Source organism: Ranitomeya variabilis, chromosome 4 (assembly GCF_051348905.1).
Source record: "Ranitomeya variabilis isolate aRanVar5 chromosome 4, aRanVar5.hap1, whole genome shotgun sequence".
NCBI classification, from domain to species: Eukaryota; Metazoa; Chordata; class Amphibia; order Anura; family Dendrobatidae; genus Ranitomeya; species Ranitomeya variabilis.
In genome coordinates, this window is record NC_135235.1 from 519,811,756 (window position 1) to 519,824,934 (window position 13,179).

A 13,179-nucleotide genomic window follows, 5' to 3' on the forward strand; every position below is an offset into this window, starting at 1 on the left:
TATATATACATACACACACACACACATACATACGTTTTTGTTGTTTTTTTTACAATTATTCAAACTTTTTTTTCTTTTTTTTACTTTTTTCTAACTCTTACTTTATCCCACTATGGGACACCTTTTTGCAGGCTGGTCGCTTCTATAGTATGGACATGAAGCAGCCTCTCCATGCTATAAAGCTGTCAGCTCCACACTGACAGACTTGCTGATCATGCACTGCGCATGATCAGCAAGTTTCCTACCTCTGGTGACCCGGATGTCGTAATGACGACATCAGGTCACCATGGCAAGGATCGGAACCCCACGTCACCCTGCGGGGTCTCCGATCCAAAGGCAGAGGGGATGTCAGCTCTCTGTCGGCTTCTGGAATTATGTGATTGTGTTCGATCGCAGCATTTCGAGGGTTAAAGTGCCGGGTGTCAGCTGTCAGAATCAGCAGACACCCGACGGCGATCGCGATGACTTAATATTCCGTCCTTGGTCAAAAAAGCCCAGGTCACTTGGACTGAATACTACGTCCAAAGTCAGAAAGAGGTTAAAGGGGAATTTCCCATCTCCAAGATCCTATGCAAATGTGTAGCAGGTGTAATAATATTAGCAAATACCTCCAATTAGAAATGTAGTATAGATTTTCTGATTTGCTATGTCTTTTTCCTCATGTGCAGGCATTGCAGGACCTTAGGTGTCCATGGTCACGACCACTAGCAACAAGATAACTAACTGTCACTATATCAGTGGTCGCAACAATGGATATCCAAGGTCCAGAAATGCCTGCACAATTCATTTCCTGGAATGTCAGAGGACTTGGTGGCGCCTGGAAGCAGAATATGGTGCTTGCTTTATTACACAGTTCGCAAGCCCAAACAATCTGTTTACAAGACTCATTTAGCATCAGATACAGTATCTAGATTTAATAAGCATTGGATACAATGGCACAAACATGCTACCTACACCTCTTATACATGCATTTATTGATATGATACCCTACGTACTGCCAAATATTTATAACCCTCCTCCAGCAATTTTAGATGTTCTGCAATAAGTCGCCATTTTCCCATCACAAGACCCGGATGCTAAAATGTTGTGCATGGGAGATTTTAACATTAGATGCCAATTTGGACAGGTTGAGCACCTCACGCAGTTGATCCAACATTAATTGTAATACCACTACTTTGTAATAAGTTGGGAGCCCGATGGCTCAGTGGTTAGCACTGCAGCCCTGGAGTCCTGGGTTCAAATCCCACCAAGGACAACAACTGCAAGGAGTTTGTATGTTCTCCCCGTGTTTGCGTGGGTTTCCTCTGGGTTCTCCAGTTTCCACCCACATTCCAAAGACATACTGATAGGGAAATTAGATTGTGAGCCCCATTGGGGACAGCGATGACAATGTGTGCAACCTGTAAAGCGCTGCGGAATATGTTAGAGCTATATAAAAATAAAGATTATTATTATATCAGAAATAGGTTGGATAGACCTATGGAGACAAAACAATCCGTTTAACCCCTTTCTGACCTCGGACAGTACGTCCGAGGTCAGATCCCTTGCTTTGATGTGGGCTCCGGAGCTGAGCCCACATCAAAGCCGCGACATGTCAGCTGTTTTGAATAGCTGACATGTGCGCGCAATAGCGGCGAGTGGAATCAAGATCCACCCGCCGCTATTAACTAGTTAAATGCCGCTATCAAACACTGACAGCAGCATTTAACTACCGCTTCCGGCCACACGGCAGTATATGCGCTCATCGCCGACCCCCGTCACATGATCGGGGATCAGCGATGCGTCAGGATAGTAACCATAGAGGTCCTTGAGACCTCTATAGTTACTGATGCCGGCTTCCTGTGAGCGCCACCCTGTGGACGGCGCTCATAGCAAGCTGGTAATTAAGCTACATAGGAGCGATCTGATGGAGGCTATTGAAGCATGGCAAAAGTTTTTAAAAAAAAAAAATTTAAAAAAAATATGAAAAAAATAAAAAATTAAAGTTTAAATCACCCCCCTTTTGCCCCACTCAAAATAAAATAAAAATCAAATCAAATATACACATATTTGGTATCGCCGTGTTCAGAATCGCCCGATCAATAAAAAAAAAAAAAAAAGGATTAACCTGATCGCTAAACTGTGTAGCAAGAAAAAAATTCGAAACGCCAAAATTACGTTTTTTTGGTGGCCGCGACATTGCATTAAAATGCAATAACGGGCAATCAAAAGGACGTATCTGCACCGAAATGGTATCATTAATGGTATCATTAAAAACGTCAGCTCGGCAAAAAATAAGCCCCCAGCCGACCCCAGATCACGAAAAATGGGGACGCTACGGGTATCGGAACATGGCGCAATTTTTTTTTTATTTTTTTTTAAGCAAAGTTTGAAATTTTTTTTCACCACTTAGATAAAAAATAACCTAGACAGGTTTGGTGTCTATGAACTCGTAATGACCTGGAGAATCATAGTGGCAGGTTAGTTTTAGCATTTAGTGAACCTAGCAAAAAGGCCAAACAATTTCACCGCACTTGGAATTTGTTTCCCATTTTCTAGTACACGACATGGTAAAACCAATGATGTCATTTAAAAGTGCAACTCGTCCCGCAAAAAATAAGCCCTCAAATGGCCATATTGAAGGAAAAATTAAAAAAGTTATGGCTCTGGGAAGGAGGGGAGGGAAAATTGAACACGAAAAACGGAAAATCCCAAGGTCATGAAGGGGTTAAGAGGGAATTTTCCTATTACACACCAGCTGGCAGATTATCTAGAAGAGATCATGTATTTGTTAATATTGTATTTTCTGATTTGAGTAGTATCAAATATCTTCCTACAGCAGTGTCAGATCACTACACAATGGTAATACAACTACAACTGGCAGATCTGAACAGACCCAAAAGATTTCGCATACACCAATTTTGGCTCTTATAGGAAAGCAGGATAGAATCCATCATCAGTTGAAGAGGATATAGGTGACCATAAATATTTTGCAGTTAGGTTAATAGTATGGGACACATTTAAAGTTATCTAAGAGGGTGTGTTAGAAAATTCCCTCTTAATACATGAAGTAGAGAATCTGATAGGGAGATAAATCTTGCTGAAGAGTAGAAAACTTTGGATAGTGAATATGTAACTAGCCCTTCTGAGGACTTCCTCCAAAACTGGCTTTGGAAAAGTATGAAATACCTAACAGGTACAATTTCCATATGTCCCAGAGGACCATTGCAAAGCTTAAAAGTCTCCTCACCTTGCCATGTCAGTCTCCGCAAGGAGAAACATTACCACTTGGATCCCAGTCAGACGCCGCTCACCCAACAAAACCAGATTTCACACTTTGCACTGACAAGGGGCAGTACCCAGAAACACAATTTGCAAATTGAGATTTTGGCTTTTATCCAAAGTCATGTGACAAGGCTCGTTAGAGGGTCAACATTGACTTTTAGGATTATTACTTCCAATAGATGGCATTAAGGTACCTTCACACTAAGCGACGCTGCAGCGATACAGACAACGATGCCGATCGCTGCAGCCTCGCTGTTTAGTCGCTGTGTGGTCGCTGGAGAGCTGTCACACAGACGGCTCTCCAGCGACCAACTATGCCGAAGTCCCCTGGTAACCAGGGTAAACATCGGGTTACTAAGCGCAGGGCCGCGCTTAGTAACCCGATGATTAACCTGGTTACCAGCGTAAATGTAAAAAAAAAAAAAAACACATACTCACATTCCGGTGCCCGGCGTCCGCTTCCCTGCACTCCTCCTGCATCCTGTGTCTGCACTGTGTGAGCGCCAGCAGTACAGAGCACAGCGGTGACGTCACCGCTGTGCTCTGCTTTTACTTTCCGGCCGGCACTCACAGTCAGTGCGGTAAGCAGACGGCGAGGCACGTGTGACAGACAGCAGAAGGTGAGTATGTACTGTTTGTTTTTTTTACTTTTACAATGGTAACCAGGGTAAATATCGGGTTACTAAGCGCGGCCCTACGCTTAGTAACCCAATATTTACCCTGGTTACCAGTGTAAAACATCGCTGGCATCGTTGCTTTTGCTGTCAAACACAACGATACACGCCGATCTGACGACCAAATAAAGTTCTGAACTTTCAGCAACGACCAGCGATATCACAGCAGGATCCAGATCGCTGCTGCGTGTCAAACACAACGATATCGCTATCCAGGACGCTGCAACGTCACGGATCGCTATCGTTATCGTTGCAAAGTCGCTTAGTGTGAAGGTACCTTTAGAGTTCTAGTCCTCTTCCGCTCTGAAGAGTCTGAAGAGACAATTTGCATCTTCTCTAAGCAGGCATACTTTGAACTAGGAATCCAATCCAGTAGGTTTTTAGCATATATAGTTATAAAGAACCAAGTCTTTCCTACCATTTCAAATATTAAAGAAAAAGATGGTATCCACCTTGCTCAAATCAGACCAAACAGAAAAAAGGTTTGAGGAATATTTTAAAGAACTTTAAACTTCTCAATTGTGCCATACAGTTGAAGAAATTAATGAGTATCTGGATCAAATTTAATCTGTCGAACTCTCTGTAGAGAGCAAACAGTTCCTGATTAAAGTTATTAGTCTAGACAAGGCCAATGATGCTATGTCACTAAGGCCACTTTCACACTTGCGTTTTTAGCAATCCGTTGTTTTGGGCAAAAAACGGATCCTGCAAATGTGCCCGCAGGATGCGTTTTTTGCCCATAGACTTGTATTGCAGACGGATCGCGACGGATGGCCACACGTCGCGTCCGTCGTGCACTGGATCCGTTGTGTTTTGGTGGACCGTCATCACAAAAAAAGTTCAATGTAACGTTTTTTTTTGTACGTCGCGTCCGCCATTTCCGACCGCGCATGCGCGGCCGGAACTCCGCCCCCTCCTCCCCAGGACATAGACTGGGCAGCGGATGCGTTGAAAAACTGCACCCGCTGCCCACTTTGTGCACAATTTTCACAACGTGCGTCTGTACGTCGGGCCGACGCATTGCGACGGCCCCGTACCGATGCAAGTGTGAAAGTAGCCTAAAGCGGGAAAACACCAGGACCTGATGCCATGCCTACAGAACTATATAAAAGGTACACAGATAAAACAGCACCAATTTTATCACTAATCTTTTACTGAGACCTTATCAAGGGGCACAATATCTTCATCCTTCTATGATGCAAGCATAGTGGTGATTCGTAAACCAGATAAGTCCACTGAGGAGTGTAGTTCTTATCATCCGATTTCCTTGCTAAGGCCATGTTCACACGTTGCGGATTTTACCGTGGATACGCGTTTTTGTCGCTGCAGATCTGCAGCAGTTTCCCATGCGGTTTACAGTACCATGTAAACCGATGGAAAACAATCCGCTGTGCACATGCTGTGGAAAAAAAAGACGCGGAAACGCAGCATTTTTTTCCACAGCATGTCAATTCTTTGTGCGGATCTGCAGCGTTTCTGCACCCATTGACTTGCATTGAGTAGGGCACATCCGCAGCAAAACCGCAGATGTAAAAAATATCTGCGGTTTAGCTGTGGATGAAACGCTGCAGATCGGGAGGAGGGAAGTGTATGGATGGTGACTGTGTGCGTGTGTGTGGGATCTGCCGGTGCGTCTGCGGTGCTGTCGGGGGTCTGTGTGGGGCTGTCTGAGGGGTCTTTGGGGGGTTGTGTGTATGTGTGCGTGCAGGCATCGTCCGATGGGACTACATACAACATATGACACAACAGTACATATAACATTACATACAACCTACAACAGTACATACAACTTATGACATACAGTACATACAACAGTACATACAACATATAACATATGACAAACACTACATACAACAGTACATACAACATATTACATACAACAGTACATACAGCATATGACAACAGTACATACAACATTACAACATACAACAGTACATAAAAAACATACAACATATAGCACATACAACAGTACATACAACATATGATATACAGTACATACAACATATGACACAGTACATACAACATATGACAGCACATACAACAGTACATACAACACACAACATACAGTACATACATATAGACATACAGTACATACATATAGACATACAGTACATACAACAGAGTACATACTCACCATCACTCTGATCTCCGAAGCCCTTGCTCGCCTGTAAAAAAATATTAAAATAATAAACAATATACTCCCTGTGTCCGCAGACATCCAATTAATACGAGTGTCCCACGACGATCTCCTGTGGAGAGGAGCCACATCAGCTGATGCGACAGCTCTCCAGGGTCTCCAGGATACAATGACGGAAGGTATCCTTCCGGACTGTATCCCTCCGCCTCTGTCAAAGAGTTCCCCTACTCTCACTTGTGGCACTGCTGCATGGGAAAATTCCAACGCAGCTTTGCCATAAAGTGAGACCCTAAACTCAGGTAACCTCTTCAGTGATGCACTGCAGGATCCATGGTCTCCTGTCAGTGTTTCACCAGGAGGCCCTATAGAGCAGTGACATCACCTGATGTCACTGTTCTATAGGGGAGATTATCGTGGGACACTCGTTATTAATTGGACTACGCGGAAAGTTAGTATACGGTTGGCTTATTTTTAATATTTTGCAGGCGATCGAGTATGGTAAGTATGGTGAAATTAAGATTAAAATACTTTTTTCTGGCTATGTCTTTTTTTTTTTTTTTTTTTAACTCTTTCACTACTATAGGATTAGTGATGGATTGGAGTCTTATTGACGCTTCTCCATTATTAACCGGGCTTAATGTCACCTTACATTAGCAAGGTGACATTAACCCCTTATTACCCCATATCCCACCGCTACAGGGGAGTGGGAAGAGAGGCTAAGTGCCGGAATTGGCGCATCTTACCTGCGCCATTTCTGGGGCGGCTGGTATCTGCAGCCGGGGGGGGGGGGCGGGATGTGGTTGGTGGGCAAATATTCATGGCCCCTCCCTGGGCTATGAATATCAGCCCGCAGCTGTCTGCGTAGCCTTTCTAGCTATAAAATATAGGGGTCCCCACGTCTTTTTTTTTGGGGGGTACCCCTATTTTAATAGCCAGTAAAGGCTACGCAGACAGCGTATTACCCCCTTCCCAGGCTACAAATATAATGCCCCTGGCCATCGGCTTTCCCCCGCTGGCGCAGAAAACTGCCCACGCCATTTGTTTCCAATCTTTTTTTTTTTTTTTTTTAAATTAAACATGTTCATTAATCAACATCGGCCTTGCTATTATATATCTATGGATATATCTATGGAAATCTATATATCTATACATGGATATCTATGGATATATCTATAGTTATAACTATGGCTATATCCATCTATAGATGTATTTATAGATTATCGTAGTTACTTACCGATAACGGTATTTCTCTGATCCCATGAAAGCACCACGGAGATAGGGATCCGCCCTCAGGGATAGGAAACCTACAGGTGAAAAAGGCGGTACCTCTCTCCCACATCAGTTGGTTTACAGAGCCTTAACAGAACTTCAGCTGTAACTTTAAATGGTTATACAAATAAAAAAGGTTTTATTTTTAGGCTTATTAGAGGCACCGCATGATTAAATATTAATGACTACACTTAGTGTGCACACCCACACGTGAAGGGAGGGAATATACAGGTGCCATCACAGGATCAGAGAAATACAGTTATCGGTAAGGCTACTTTCACATTTCCATTTTTTTTTTTGCTTCCGTTGCAATGCGTCGTTTTGGGAAAAAAACGCATCCTGCAAATATGCCCGCAGGATGCGTTTTTTCCCCATAGACTTGTATTACTGACGCATCGCGATGAATGAACACATGTTCCATACGTCGTGCACTAGATACGTCGGTATTTAGCGGACCGTTGTAGCGAAAAAACGTTCAAGGAAACGTTTTTTCGTACGTCGTGTCCTGCATATTCAAGTGCACATGCCCGGCCGTAACTCCACCCCCTCCTCCCTGGGAGTTTACTATGGGCAGCGGATGTGTTGAAACACTGCGTCCGCTGCCCACGTTGTGCAGAAAATCACCACTGTCCGTCGGTACGTTGCGCCGACGCTTTGTGACGGCCCCGTACAGACGGAAGTGTGAAAGAAGCCTACGTAACTACGATATTCTCTTACCCCCATGACGGCACCATGGAGAGAATTTCATAGAATGTACAGTATATTAGGGGGGGGGGACCACTGCCTCCAGGACCCTTCTGCCAAAGGTGAGGTCTGAAGAAGTCAGGTCTAGTTGGTAGTGTTTAACCCCTTCACCCCAAAGCCTGTTTTCACCTAAGTGACACGGCCAATTTTTACAATTCTGACCACTGTCACTTTATGAGGTCATAACTCTGAAACGCTTCAACGGATCCTGGTGATTCTGAGACTGTTTTCTCGTGACATATTGTACTTTATGATAGTGGTAAAACTTCTTCGATATGACTTGCATTTATTTGTGAAAAAAAAAAGAAATTTGTCGAAAATTATGAAAATTTAGCAATTTTCAAATTTTTCGTTTTTATGCCCTTAAATTAGAGAGTTATATCACATAATATAGTTAATAAACAACATTTCCCACATGTCTGCTTTACATCAGCACAATTTTGGAAACAATTTTTTTTTGTTAGGGAGTTATAAGGGTTAAAAGTTGACCAGCGATTTCTCATTTTTGCAACAAAATTTGCAAAACCATTTTTTTTACGGACCACCTCACACTTGAAGTGACTTTGAGGGGTCTATATGACAGAAAATGCCCAAAAGTGACACCATTCTAAAAACTGCACCCCTCAAGGTACTCAAAACCACATTCAAAAAGTTTATTAACCCTTCAGGTGCTTCAAAGGAATTTTTGGAATGTTTAAAAAAAATTGAACATTTAACTTTTTTTTCCACAAAATTTTTACTTCAGATCCAATTTGTTTTATTTTACCAAGGGTAACAGGAGAAATTGGACCAAAAAAGTCGTTGTACAATTTGTCCTGAGTACGCCGATACCCCACATGTTGGGGTAAACCATTGATTGGGCACATGGCAGAGCTCAGAAGGGAAGGAGCGCCATTTGACTTTTCAATGCAAAATTGGCTGGAATTGAGATCGGAACCCATGTCGTGTTTGGAGAGCCCCTGACGTGCCTAAACAGTGGAAACCCCCACAAGTGACACCATTTTGGAAAGTAGACCCTCTAAGGAACTAATCTAGATGTGTGGTGAGCACTTTGAACCTCCAAGTGCTTCACAGAAGTTTATAATGTAGAGCAGTAAAAAAAAATTAATATTAATTTTCACAAAAAGTGATCTTTTTGCCCCAAATTTTTTATTTTCCCAAGGGTAGCAGGATAAATTGGACCCCAAAAGTTGTTGTGCAATTTGTCCTGAGTACGCTGATACTTCATATATGGGGATAAACCACTGTTTGGGCGCATGGCAGAGCTCGGAAGGGAAGGAGCGCCTTTTGACTTTTCAATGCAAAATTGGCTGGAATTGAGATCGGAACCCATGTCGTGTTTGGAGAGCCCCTGACGTGCCTAAACAGTGGAAACCCCCACAAGTGACACCATTTTGGAAAGAAGACCCCCTAAGGAACTTATCTAGATGTGTGGTGAGCACTTTTAACCCCCAATTGTTTCACTAAAGTTTAGAATGTAGCGCTGTGAAAATTAAAAAATCTTTTTTTCTTTACACAAAATGATGTTTTAGCCCGCAATTTTTTTCCCCCAAGGGTAACAGGAGAAATTGGACCACAAAAGTTATTGTCCAATTTGTCCTGAATACCCCATACCCCATACATTGGGGGGAACCACTGTTTGGGCGCACGGCAGAGCTCGGAAGGGAAGGAGCGCCGTTTGAAATGCAGACTTAGATGGATTGGTCTGCAGGTGTCATGTTGCATTTGCAGAGCCCCTGATGTACCTAAACAGTAGAAACCCCCCACAAGTGACCCCATATTGGAAACTAGACCCCCCACGGAATTTATCTAGATGTGTTGTGAGAACTTTGAACCCCCAAGTGTTTCACTACAGTTTATAACGCAGAGCCGCGAAAATAAAAAATATATTTTTTTCCACGAAAATTATATTTTAGCCCCCACGTTTTTATTTTCCCAAGGGTAACAGGACAAATTGGACCCCAAAAGTTGTTGTCCAACTTGTCCTGAGAACGCTGATACCCCATATGTTGGGGGGAACCACTGTTTGGGCGCACGGGAGAACTCGGAAGGGAAGGAGCACTGTTTTAGTTTTTCAAAGCAGAATTGGCTGGAATTGAGATCGGACGCCATGTCGCGTTTGGAGAGCCCCTGATGTGCCTAAACAGTGAAAACTCCCCAATTCTAACTGAAACCCTAACCCCAGCCCTAACCCTAGCCCTAACCCCAACCCTAACCCTAGGTTTAACCCTAGCGCTACTTTCACACTAGCGTTTTTTTGCATACGTCGCAATGCGTCGTTTTGGCGAAAAAACGCATCCTGCAAAGTCATCTGCAGGATGCGCTTTTTCCCCATAGACTAACATTAGCGACGTATTGACACACGTCGCAAGCGTCGTGCGTCGGTTGCGTCATGTTGTGGCGGACCGCCGGCAGCAAAAAACGTTACATGTAACTTTTTTTGTGCCGACGGTCCACCATTTCCGACCGCGCATGCTTGGCTGGAACTCCGCCCCCACCTCCCCGCACCTCACAATGGGGCAGCGGATGCGTGGAGAAACAGCATCCGCTGCCCCCGTTGTGCGGCGCTTGCACAGTATGCGTCGGTATGTCGGGCCGACGCAGCGCGACGGCCCCGTACCGACGCTAGTGTGAAAGTAGCCTAACGGGAAAATGGAAATAAATATATTTTTTAAAATTTTATTATTTTTCCCTAACTAAGGGGGTGATGAAGGGGGATTTGATTTACTTTTATAGCGTTTTTTGGGTGGATTTTTATGATTGACAGCCGTCACACACTAAAAGACGCTTTTTATTGCAAAAAATAGTTTTTGCATCACCACATTTTGAGAGCTATAATTTTTCCATATTTTGGTCCACAGAGTCATGTGAGATCTTGTTTTTTGCGGGACGAGTTGTCGTTTTTATTGGTACCATTTTCGGGTACATGACATTTTTTGATCGCTTTTTATTCTGATTTTTGGGAGGCGGAATGAACAAAAACCAGCAATTCCTGAAATTCTTTTAGGGGGGGCGTTTATACCGTTCCGCGTTTGGTAAAAAGGATAAAGCAGTTTTATTCTTCGGGTCAGTACAATTACAGCGATACCTCATTTATGTAATTTTTTTTATGTTTTGGCGCTTTTACACAATAAAAACTATTTTATATAAAAAAATAATTGTTTTTGCATCGCTTTATTCTGAGGACTAACTTTTTTATTTTTCTGCTGATGATGCTGTATGGCGGCTTTTTTTTTGCGGGACAAGATGACGTTTTCAGCGGTACCATGGTTATTTATATCCGTCTTTTTGATCGCGTGGTATTCCACTTTTTGTTTGGCGGTATGAGAATAAAGCGTTGTTTTTTGCCTCGTTTTTTTTTTACGGTGTTCACTGAAGGGGTTAACTAGTGATATAGTTTTATAGGTGGGGTCGTTACGGACGCGGCGATACTAAATATGTGTACTTTTATTGTGTGATTTTTTTTTTTATTTAGATAAAGAAATGTATTTATGGGAATATATATATATTTTTTTTCTTTATTTAGGAATTTATTTATTTTTTTTTTTACACATGTGGAAAATTTTTTTTTTTTACTTTTTTACTTTGTCCCAGGGGGGGACATCACAGATCGGTGATCTGACAGTGTGCACAGCACTCTGTCAGATCACCGATGTGACAGGCACATTGCAGAGGCTTGCCGGCGCCTGCTATGAGGATTCTCAGCAGACGCCGGCAAGCAGGGTCATCTCATGACCCGGAAGGAGTCCCGCGGCCATCGTGGATCCGGGGACTCCTTCCAGGTCACCGGAGCAGCGCGATCTCATCGCGCTGCTCCGGTGGGAGAGCGCAGGGAGCCCCCGTCCCTGCGCGATCCCCCTCTATGCCGCTGTCACTATTGACAGCGGCATCAGAGGGGTTAAATGCCCGCGATCGGCGATAGCGCCGATCGTGGGCATTGCTGCGGGGTGTCAGCTGTCATATACAGCTGACACCCGCACCCGATCACCGCGGCGCTCAGCGCGAGACCGCGGTGATCGATGCGCCGTACTAGTACTGCGGCTGGCACTAATGCAGTGCCGGCAGCGCAGTACTAGTACGGCGCATGTCGGGAAGGGGTTAAAAAATGTAGAAAGAGAAGACTAAGTGGCTGCTCTACATATCTGTTCAACTGATGCTCCCGCTCTCTCTGCCCAGGAGGTCGCCACCGATCTGGTCGAATGAGCTCTGACCCTCTCTGGAATGGCTTCATTACACGAAGAATATGACAGGATGATGGCATCCCTTACCCATCTCGCCAGCGTGGCCTTCGATGCTTTATGTCCTTTGTTTGGATCCTGAAAGCACACAGAGACCTATCCCTCCTACACTCCCTCGTGGCTGCTAGATATTGCGTTAAGCATCTTTTAACATCTAATGTGTGTAGGAGTTCTTCCTTTCTATTTCTGGGATTTGGACAGAAAGAGGGTAAAGAGATCTCCTGAGATCTATGAAACCGTGACACCACTTTAGGAAGGTAGGATGGATCGGTCCTAAGGACTACTCTATCATCTAATATCTGGGTCAGAGGCAGGTCTACAAGAGGAGGTTTTTAGGGATATTATTTTTAAAGAAGCTTGACCCATTTAGAATATGAACATTCACGGAGGTCACTTACCCTCCTAATGTGAGGGAGATACCGGTTCTGGCCTAGGAGTTGCATCCTCGATTTGAACCGCTGTTGTTCTCCCCGGGGAGGGAGAATCCACAACGTCCGATGCAGGGCCCCCCACTGCCTGAATCCGGCTAGATGGACCCCCGGCATCCCGCGACGACAGGTATGCTGCAGGTTCCCCGTCAGGGACAGGAAACCGAACTGATGTGGGAGAGCGGTACCGCCTTTTTCACCTGTAGGATTCCTGTCCCTGAGGGCGGATCCCTCTCTCCGTGGTGCCATCATGAGGGTAAGAGAAAGATTGTATCTATAGATAGAACTTACATATATCTATCTGGCTACTTTCACAAATCAGGTTTTTGCTGTCAGGTACAATCCGGCGAGTTTTGAAAAAACGGATCTATTTTTTTTTTTTCAGCCGGATCCGTTTTTTTCTCATAGAGTTGTATTAGCGCCAG

At 44.0% G+C, this 13,179-nt stretch overlaps 2 protein-coding genes across 11 annotated transcripts in view; one reads left to right on the forward strand and one right to left on the reverse strand.

Moving 5' to 3' along the window:
• Positions 1 to 13,179, forward strand: part of RIMS4 (regulating synaptic membrane exocytosis 4) — a 1,070,250-nt gene that overhangs the window by 183,935 nt on the left and 873,136 nt on the right. The gene's annotated exons all lie outside the window — the stretch shown is intronic.
• Positions 1 to 13,179, reverse strand: part of LOC143765478 (embryonic polyadenylate-binding protein) — a 158,500-nt gene that overhangs the window by 74,059 nt on the left and 71,262 nt on the right. The window lies entirely within an intron of this gene.